Source organism: Hemicordylus capensis, chromosome 3, assembly GCF_027244095.1.
Source record: "Hemicordylus capensis ecotype Gifberg chromosome 3, rHemCap1.1.pri, whole genome shotgun sequence".
Lineage (NCBI taxonomy): Eukaryota > Metazoa > Chordata > Lepidosauria > Squamata > Cordylidae > Hemicordylus > Hemicordylus capensis.
This window is the reverse complement of record NC_069659.1, coordinates 162473958-162484012: the sequence shown is the minus strand read 5'-3', so window position 1 is coordinate 162484012 and position 10055 is coordinate 162473958. Positions and strand designations below refer to the sequence as shown.

General features: G+C 44.1%; 2 long non-coding RNA genes across 2 annotated transcripts; both read right to left on the bottom strand.

Annotated features, from left to right (window-relative positions):
• Positions 1-1137: 1137 nt before the first annotated feature.
• On the bottom strand, positions 1138-7005 carry LOC128352229 (uncharacterized). Its single transcript, XR_008320272.1, has 3 exons — positions 6728-7005; positions 5651-5737; positions 1138-4711 (listed from the first exon to the last, which is right to left on the bottom strand). It is a non-coding gene; the product is annotated as an uncharacterized LOC128352229 (long non-coding RNA).
• Positions 7006-8510: 1505 nt separating this feature from the next.
• On the bottom strand, positions 8511-9311 carry LOC128352230 (uncharacterized). The gene is made up of 2 exons (XR_008320273.1): positions 8987-9311; positions 8511-8717 (listed from the first exon to the last, which is right to left on the bottom strand). It is a non-coding gene; the product is annotated as an uncharacterized LOC128352230 (long non-coding RNA).
• Between the last annotated feature and the right edge of the window lie 744 nt (positions 9312-10055).

Below are 10055 nucleotides of genomic sequence, written 5' to 3'. Positions count from 1 at the left end.
CTCACAATCTAAAGAAATCTAAGATAAACACCAGCAACAGCCAGTGGAGGGCTGCTGTGCTGGGGATGGATAGTGCCAGTTGCTCTCCCTCTGCTAAATAAAGAGAATCACCTTTTTTAAAAGGTACCTTTGCTCAGTTAGCAGGGATGCAGTCGCTGGCATGAAACAACACTTATTAGTTGAACTAAATAGAAAACAAAGCCATTTAAAAACTGAATGTAGAATTTTACCCGTGATAAGAATCCTGACAACTATAAAGCTAATTCCGTGAGCATGGAACCTTATGCGTGAGGCCAAAAAGCAGGCTGTCCCTCCTGCATGACCAACTGTTTTTGAAATCGAGTGAATTGAAAAAGTTTGCAATATGGCAAGGGTTAAGAAGTCACATGTGGGGGGGGGGAGAAGATTAACACAAGGCCTTAGCCTAAATCTAAGAGTTCTTTGGATCTTGACCAGTGTGTTTGACATGAGATACAGAGAAAGCATCCCCCCCCCAAAAAAGGGAGGGCTTTTTGGGGGCATGTTCTGAACAAAGGTACTTCCTCCAAGTATACGACTTTTGGATGTCTGTTACAGTAGCTTTCCTAGATTTTGATGTTAAAACTAAATAAAACTACTGAGCAAGTTCCAATAGTAAGCCCACCCAACTATGGCCATCACACAAGGAACACAAATAAGCATGCCTTGCCCCTGCTACCAAGCACACTTCTGCAGCCACATGATTGTCCCAACTCTACACAATTATACAGAGCGGAACAGCATGCTGGGAGAGAAGCAAGACATATGCTTATACCACTCACTGTATAATGGGCAGGGTTAGATAGATAGTTTGGTTATCCAAGCCAGCCCAGTATTTACAATGAATGTATATCAACGAATCACACATTTGAAAAAATTCCAGACATCAAAAAGGAGCAAGAGAATGCTGTCACAAGGTCACCTCCTGAATGTAAAGTACTTGTGGCAGCACCAAACATCTGAGAACAAATTTTGCAGGAGTGATCTTTAGTACAGAAGAAACTCCACTTCCTCTAGGTAAAAGGAAACTGGCAGTATGTGTCTCAATGCGCATCTATGCTGAAATAAATGCGCATCTATGCTGCGCATCTATGCTGAAATAAATTCAGATTAGCTGTATGCACTGAATGAAACTTTATTACAGTTAACAACCAGCAGTTAAAAATCAAAATCAGAACAGAGCTGGGTGGAAAACACATCATTGCGTACATACAGGAATCTCAGTTATGCATAATATCTGGAATAGCCAGTCATTTACAGCAAATATAGTGTATGAATATTTTACTCAAATGGAGGACAGGAATTCTCGTGAATTTTGCATTAAAGAGTAACCATAAATAATCTTATATCAATGGTCAGGCTATTCTCACCAAGCTAACTATACAACTGTATTTGCTTCACTCACTGTTTCTGTTAAACTAAACACAGAAGAGTGCCTTTTCATTACGTAGTATTTTAACCTCTAAGTTTAAGTGTTTTGTTCTCAGCTGCTTCAAAGCATTAACTATTAGTACTCATCTTCATTCAAGTCTAAGAGGTATACAGATTACTCAAAAAAGCTGACCAGGCTATAAAATGGATTTATGGTTTAAAGAGAAATTTCAGCCCACAACACCACAGTACTCAGTTCACCAGCTCCCTACACCTTAATACCATTCTCTTAGTGGTTAACTTTTTCCTTGAATGCTTATCTGGCAGCAATGCTCCAAAGCACAAGTGCCCTAAAGTGAAAAGCAACCATGTTTTGTAGAACTCATTGTTAAGGATTTATTTGAACTCCATTTCTAAGACCAAGTCTGGATTAAAAGTTCTTACGATTTCAATAATGCAATTTTGACAGCGCTCTTTCTCTCTATATATAAAATAGTAAGTATACGGGCCAATCCTAGAGCATGTTTACATCACAAGTTATATGCTTATAGCCTAGTAAACATATAATTCACTCCTTTATAGTTTCAGATCTTCGCCAGTACAAGGACACCTAATATACTAGATAACAAGATAGTATCGGGAATTCAATTCAAGAGAAATGTACTTCCAGCAATTTTAAGGGAATTGTGTACTATCATCCCAAAGACAGGAAGCCCTTGAATATCATGGAGCTAAAGTCTGCAGTGAGTTCTGCAAATGTTGAAACAGCAATATTTGAGTACTAAACCTAACCTGGAAAATGGGGTTAGATTTATCAACTTTAAACTTCCTAGAGGTTTAAACCTTTAAACCTCCACACGGCTGGTGGAGCTGCTCTGGCGGAGTTTTAAAGTGTAAGTATCAACCCTGTGTGCCAGCTGAAAAGTGGCGCTAGTAGATTTTTTGAACTTTAAACCTCCTGGAGTCACATCTTTGCTAGCGTTCAGCCTGCTCTAGGTATATCAATTTGGCCAGGGGCAGTTAAAGGGGTTTTCCTAACTGGAAAACTCACCAATGACCAAGACTAACCCTGCAATACCTAAATTGGTATACAACAAACTTGCCTACAAAAGGGAGAAACTGTGGGAAATGAACCCACAATATTTGAGGGCCTCCTGTATACCAATTCACCACTTCAAGGTTTAAAATTGGACCTTAACAGAGCATTTCTTAGATGGAGTAGTGAAGAGAGTGTTTCAAAAGTAAGCTGATGCTGTCAAAATTCATCCTAATTTAGGTAGCACTTAAAACTCTCCATGAGCTTCATTTAACATTTCTGAAACAGAAGCTTTTGTAGATGGTACAGTATTACGAAGAAATAATTTGACATTCAAGTACTAGGCCTAACGGGAATTGAGTTAGATTTTCAAACTTTAAGCCTTCCAGAGAAGTTCACTCATCAGCTGATAAGTTTTAAAGTAGTTTCACACAAATTCACATCTTCCATTAACTATAAAGCAAAACTGCCAGAAACACTGGCACGTTAAGTTTGCAGAAGGAGCGAAACGCTACTCTAGCACAGCAACATTCTTATAACTACCTGACGTTTCTGGTATTTAGTTACATCCAGATAAGTATCACATAGCATGCAATAGTTAATCGATCCTATGAGCTGATGTTCTGGAGCAGTGGCTTATATTGCATACCCAGGTCCCAAGAACTAGGGGACAATTCCTTCTTCCACTCTACCAGGAAAACATTCCCCCCCCCCATCACTAAACCTTACGAGCCTTTGAAATAGGTAGACTGGCAAATACATTCCCCTGCTCCCATATAGTGGCTGACATATCATACAGTCCACCAACAATCTAAGCAAAGATGCCCCCACATTGCTGAATTGCACTCAAAAGTACTCTGCAGCTCCTTGCAAGCACACAGAGCCTCTGTGGTGCCCAAGGATGTCACTGCTCCAGCGACATAGCTCCTATTGGGAATGGAAACTTTGTTGCTTGGGTGATGACACTATCCTTAGGCGTCAGCGAGACTCAAGGAGCAGCATGCAGTGCAACACAGCAACATGGGCACATTTTGCTTGGAGGATGGATGGTGGACTGTGCAATGTCAGCCTGTGTTTGGAGGATTCTATGACAAGTGGGGCTGGAGATCTTCAAGTTGAATGGTTCAGCATTTATGGCATATAATCTACCAATTTAATGTAAATTAAAAAATGAGAACACACCTGATTTGATAATCAGTGTACAAGGCTTGTATTTTATTCAAAATCTTAGACCTACAGATTATACATGTTACTTTACATGGTAAAAAACTGAACCAGAACAGTTCTTCAAATTGTTACTGGTACATTGAGCACCATAGACTAAACACAATTGCCAAGTATGCCAAGTTGTTCCAAGTCAAGCAAGATTATTCTAGAAATGACTGACTTAGAGATAGAGAACTACAGAATACTACCCCACTGCTAACCATTTTGTGTTGTTCCAGAACCATCAGCTGAGAAGGGAACTTTGGAAGTTGTTCCACGCTCTAGCCCCACCAACCTCAACAGGCCGGGACAAGTGCAATACCATAGACACACACAGCATTGCAACTGATCCCAACCTGTGTAGAAAGGGGTACAACTCATCACTTATTCATTGACTTTTCACTGCCACAGTCAGTTTTGCATGGATTTGCACAGCAGAGCATGACACAGCTGGATGCAAACCTGCAAAACTAACCAGAGAACAGTGTTCAGTTGGCACAAAAAAAGAGCAGAAAACTGAGGGGGACTGAAGTTCTACAGCTAGCAGTACTTTAAGTGCTCCTAATGCAGTAGATTATTAATCACTACCTGCACTATAAGCACTTTAGTGCTACAGGAGCTGTTTTGATTGCTAGTCTGAAAAAAGGCCTAAAAATCATTAAAATGTTGATATGAAGACAATAACAGGCCACAATCAGTTTTGCATAGATTTGCACAACTACATTCTTCTTGTAGTGCAACTATGCAAAACTAACAGAGGACTGCAAAATATTACTTACTTTCAGTATGAGCAACTGGATGAAAATACAACTTCTTATGCCAGAAGGAGCACTTAGGGCAGTAGATGCTAATCTACTTCACTATCTGCACTAGATGCACCTTAGAACAAAAAGCTTCAGACACCATGTTGTGGCCATTGCAGAATAATTTGCCAAACCTTTTGAGGCAGTTGTCAATATAATGCTACAAGTGCCTTCACTGCAGTAGGTTCTATATATCACTACCTGCACTGTAAGCACTTTGACATTACTCTGACATGACCAGGATCTTCACTTGTTTCAAAGTAGGCTGCCTTTTCACCTGACAACAAAAAATAAAAGCTTTTGTTAACTTTAATGTTAGCATTAAAAATACTGAATCATATATAGGCTAACGAGATCTATTAGTTTTGCAGCCAACATTCCCCAGAGTACTCATCAAGATTATTTGGGAACACCTATAGTTCTCTTCAGAAGAACATGTGAATGACCTTGCTCAACTAAAAAACACAATTCACTCAACTGTATACATGCCAATTAGCTATAAGCAAATCACTTCCAGTTCTAGTTAGGTATATGCCACAATCAGATGTGTATGCCAGGAGGATTTGAAAGCCAACACAACATAAATGCAAACACTATTTCCACATAGGGGAGAGTACTGTCGAGCTATCTTCTACAAAATAGGTGGGAAGTTAGCCATGACCATACTCTCCCCCTCCACTGTTTTTCTATTATTTGTGGATAGGTACTAATAAATGGTTAGCACTCTAACAGTATTGGAGATTTTACAACTATTCTGTGTCTGAAGCTGGTCTCTTGTTAGTAATAGATAAAATAAAAGTCCTGAAAAATACAAACTGTCAAATGAACTAAGATATAGCATACAAACTCTGAAAATCACATTAGCGATCCCAGATTGAGACTAAACACACATTTCCATATTTGGATGACAGTGTCAGACTGTATAATCAATCATGAATTCTAAATCTTGCCCCACAAATAACTGCCGATTTTTTCAGTTGGGGCATCCAGAATATATACATAGATTTTATTTATCTTTAATGTGTGCAACTCCAAGGCTATATCACTCTTTTTTCCTCAGTTGCCCCACATTTAATTAAATTCAAAATCAAATCTTTATTGTTACGGTCATTTGACCATCAAAACATTTGTAAATTAGGGCAATTCTCACCGAAGACCTGCAAAAACAACTTCTAATTACTAAGGCACACAGAAAGACTGCAGAGTTAAAACTTACCCCTTTAACAAAAGACAACTTTATTCTTCAGGACAAGATCTGCAGGATCAACTTTTCTGCTTTCTTCCTTGCTTGCTTGTGTTGGTACTGTAAAGAGACATCAACGAAAAACAGCCTTAACCTGGAGAAAACAAATCCGACTCGCAACTTTCAGCGCTCATAAATACCAGCTCCTCCTGACCGCAAACCAGAAAAGGAAATATGTCCTTGCGCCCATAACAACAAGTAGTTCGAGCTTTATGCTGTCCCATAACTCCCGCTAAAGAGTGAATCCTCCAAGACCCTCTATCACTGGAACTAGAGTATCAGGATAGAGGAGGCGGGAAGTAGATGCGGAAAACAATGGCGCCCCGAGCCGGGCTAGCGGCTCCTCTCATACAGCACGTGCTGAGCCCGGGAGCGGACTCTTCGGGCAAGGGCGCCAGGGGGCGCTGTGGCGACGGCGGGAGGTCAGAGCTGGGCTACTAGAGCAGCGTATCCTCCCTCTCCCCCGCCCAGAAGCCGGCCAGGCCCGCTCTTTACTTCTTTTATGCCCAGAGACTCACCAGGATTGCCTACCCCGAAGTGCTACTTTTCGTCTTCTCTTACCCCCAGCCGGTCGATACCCTTTCTTCTCCCCGCGCATTCTGTTTCCTTGGCGGCCGGCGGCTCCCACATGGCCGAGGCCTAGCTAGGAACAATCGGCCTCAGCACGCGCAGTCGCCGCCATGTCCCGGCCCCGCCCCCCTCGGCAACATGGCGCCGCCGCCGCGGCCCCGCAACAAGCGCCACCGCCGGCGACTTCGCAGTTAAGCCAAGCCACGAGTCTTCTTTCCCTCAGCCGCACGCCCGCGCTCCTCCCCACATTAGCAGCCGAGGCGGGAAACGGAGATGGGGGGAGGCGATGAAAAAGCGCGAGCGGGAGGAAAGACTCACACGCAGTCCGGCCCGGGCCCCGTGAGGAGAACACCGCCCCCGCCCCTCCCAGAACAAAAGCCCATGCGGAGCGGCCCGGAGGGCCTCCCGCCTTCCCTCCCCCGCTCCAAACTCCCTCAGTACCGCAAACTTCAGGCACATTCTCTCCTCAACGCTCCTTACGCAGAACGAGCTTCTCCAGCTCCGCTCGCCGTCCGCGTGGTGAGCTCGGCCGCCCCCCTTTCCCAAGCGCCGCCGCTTTTGTTCTGCGGAGTTGCTCCGAGACGCACCACGGCCGCCTCCTAGTCCTCAGCACCTACCACCTCACCGTGTACTCCTACCGGCCGCCGGGCTAGACACTCCGAAGCCAGAGCGAGGAGGCGGCGGCGGTTGCGGCGGCGGCGGCCGCCGCGCGGCCTTTTCAAATCTCCCTCATTCCGGCCCCGCCCGCCCCCGTGCGCGCGAGCTCCGTCGTGCGGGAGACGCCACCACCGTTGCGCGCGCGCGTGGACTTGCCTGCCATGCGCCCGTCCGTTCCTCTCACCCTCCCCCCGGCCCCGACCGCCAAACTCACCTCTTCAGTCTGAGCCCAGCTCAACAACGCATGCAAGAGCGCTCGCTCGCTCGCGCGCCCCCCACCACACACCAGCAGCAGCAAGCGTACGGGCTCTGGGCTCGGAGCGCTCGCGCTCTCAAACTCACCAGCAACCAACCAACCGACCAGCCAACCAACCGCCGCTCTCGTCGCCCGCCCCACCACTTTCCCCACCCCCTCACCCTTAGCCCTCCCGCTCTACTTGGGAGCGTAGGGAAGTGGCGCGAAGGAGGGGGAGGAGGCGGCGGCTGTGGTGGTGGTGGTGATGATGGCGGCATCAGGCGAGCTCGCGGGGTGGGGGGAGCGGGATAAGAAAAGAAAGCCATGTGGGTTAACGGGGGGGAAGGGCGGTGGCTCCCGCCTTAACGTACATCTACTAGCCCCCACTCCGCCCTCATTAGCATAGAAAACAAAGTGCTTCCGAACGGCGCACCGCCCAATCGGAGCCCACCCCGCCCACGCCCGGCGAAGCCCCGCCCCCTCTCCTCCTCTTACTACTGCTCCTACTATCGCTACTACGTCCACCCCTCCCGCCTTTCTGGGAGATCCGATTCATCATCTATCCGCAATGTGGATTCTACAGCGGGAGGGGGAGGGGTAGAGGGCAGCTTCTCTGCCCAATAGCAGCATCCTCTTGCAGTAAAACATTATTTCTCCATCCGCTTCTCAGCTCCCGAGAACCATGCTGCTTAGATGTGAAAAGATCCGAAGTCTCGGTTCCCAGAGAGTTGCATCCTGCAGTTTTATTTCTGTCTTAAGAGGATACATACTTGAGATCACTTAATAATCTTTGCTTTTAACCGCTTCAAATATTGAGAGTCGGCGTTTGAATCGCAGGGAAAGTGTCTCTCGTGAGGGTGTATGGATTTTAATACACCAGAGTTGTGTAGAAATAGCCAAGGTTCGTGTTATGTGAACATTTACATATTTTACTCTGAAGGAGTCCCGTTGGAAAATTTCAGCATAACTCTCGAGAAAGGAGGCTTCTGGAGTTAGCAGTCATAAATGATGAAGATTTCAGTGAAATTTGTTGAGTATAACACAAATCTCTTGCAGTCTGATTCTGAGCATATATACTTGTACCTTCCGTTGTGTCCCCTTGCACTCCCAAGTGTACCTCCGAAGAATCAGAGATAATCAGCCTAAACTCGCTGATTTCAATTGCCTTAGGAGCATTCAATTGCATAGGGTCTAACTGCATATCCGCACCCTACGTGCTTATTTGGGGATGGTATAATCCGCCGTATCCAAAGATGTACCCTTTGGATACAGCGGGACACCGTAAAAATGCTTAGGAGTGCTAAAATTGAGTTTGAACCATGCAGTCTCCTCGAAAAGTTTATTTTTTAAAAAAACAAAAACAAACTCACGTAGATGCCAATTGCAGTTTTATTAAAGAATAATCTTAGTAAATAAAAGTATGAGCAACCGTAGTACTGATCAATGTAGCGAAGAGAGTTCAGTCGTCTTAAGGACTGAAGACAATGAGATTACTCCTTAGTAAGTTCTCTGGTGGATGAAGAGGCGGCTGCATCCACGCTCTTTATTGAGTGCATCAAAGGGTGGATAGCTTTGCTCCTGCAAGAGGAAGGGAAGACAGGGAAGGAGGTGTGAGAGAGGGGGGGATGGGGATGCTGGTGGTGGCTCTTTGGCATCCAGCTCCCTCCCCCCTTCCTGTTGTGTTTGCTCACTCTCGTTAGTGGCTCATTCACTCTCATGGTTGTTTTTGTTAGATTCGCAAGGATAAGGAGGAGCCTAGTTTATAGCCCCCCTCCCCCATCACCACTCACACCCACCCTAGGCTGGTTACACGCACGGTTAGCGTCTCATTGTAAGGATTTGCTTACCTCCCATGACTGCAGTAATTCGGTGCCTTCATTAGATCTAAAGTGACTCCGCGCGAGCATTACAAAGAAAAGCTGAAGCATACAAACAGATCCGAGCACAGGAGGCTAGTTTTCTGCCTCCCACCGCCCTCACCTCTCTCAAAACAAAGTAATTATTTCCCAATCACATCGACTTCCCATTCTCACTTTATTTATTTTTTTTAAAAAGCGGGGCGGGGGGACGTTTTACAGTTTAGCTTCCAGGAAACTCAAGCTCATTGTTATTTTACATTCTACAATCTAGGACAATCATCATTATGCAGATACGTTATGCCAACTTCCACTGTCATGCCTTCCAGTTGGTAGGAATGAAGCCAGCACTGTGTTTTCTGCCACGGGAGAGTTTTTAAATCCCGCTAGTATGAAAGGGTGCTTTTTTCATTTTTAATCGTGTAGATGGGAAACCCTGGAAGTTTAACTGATCATTTTAACTGATTGTCTTCCGTTTTAAAATGTAAAATATTAGGAACAGATTTCCAAACCAAAACAGATTGTTAATGTTAGCATAAAGTTAAGTCTTCCTTTTAAGTTATACAATAGTTTTTAAAATAATAATTAGTTATTCTTAATTTCATTAGGCATTTTTCATTTCTTTCTTTCAATACCAACACCAGAGAAGAAATAAGATAACTATTAAAATTATTCACATTGTAGTAAACTTTTGATGTACTCTCAAATCTGTAGTAGCAGAAGCCTAAAAAGATGTGAAAAGAAATAATATCTTGCAGTAACTATTGCTCTTCTCACCCTTTTTATAGAGCAACATATAAAAAATAAATAAATCATACCATACTGAACTAGATTGCTATGGTTTGCTGGTCGAATGGCCATAACAATAAAGATTTGATTTGATTGCTATGGTATATTATTTTATTTATCATATATTATATTGTGTTATATTCAGTGGAATTATTATTTATATACAAAAAACTGATGTGATGCCCAAAAGAAGTGTAAATGATGCCTTGAATTTAGCTAGACAATTCCAGTTCTATATCTGCAGTATCTTGACATGAAATTCCTCAGGAGT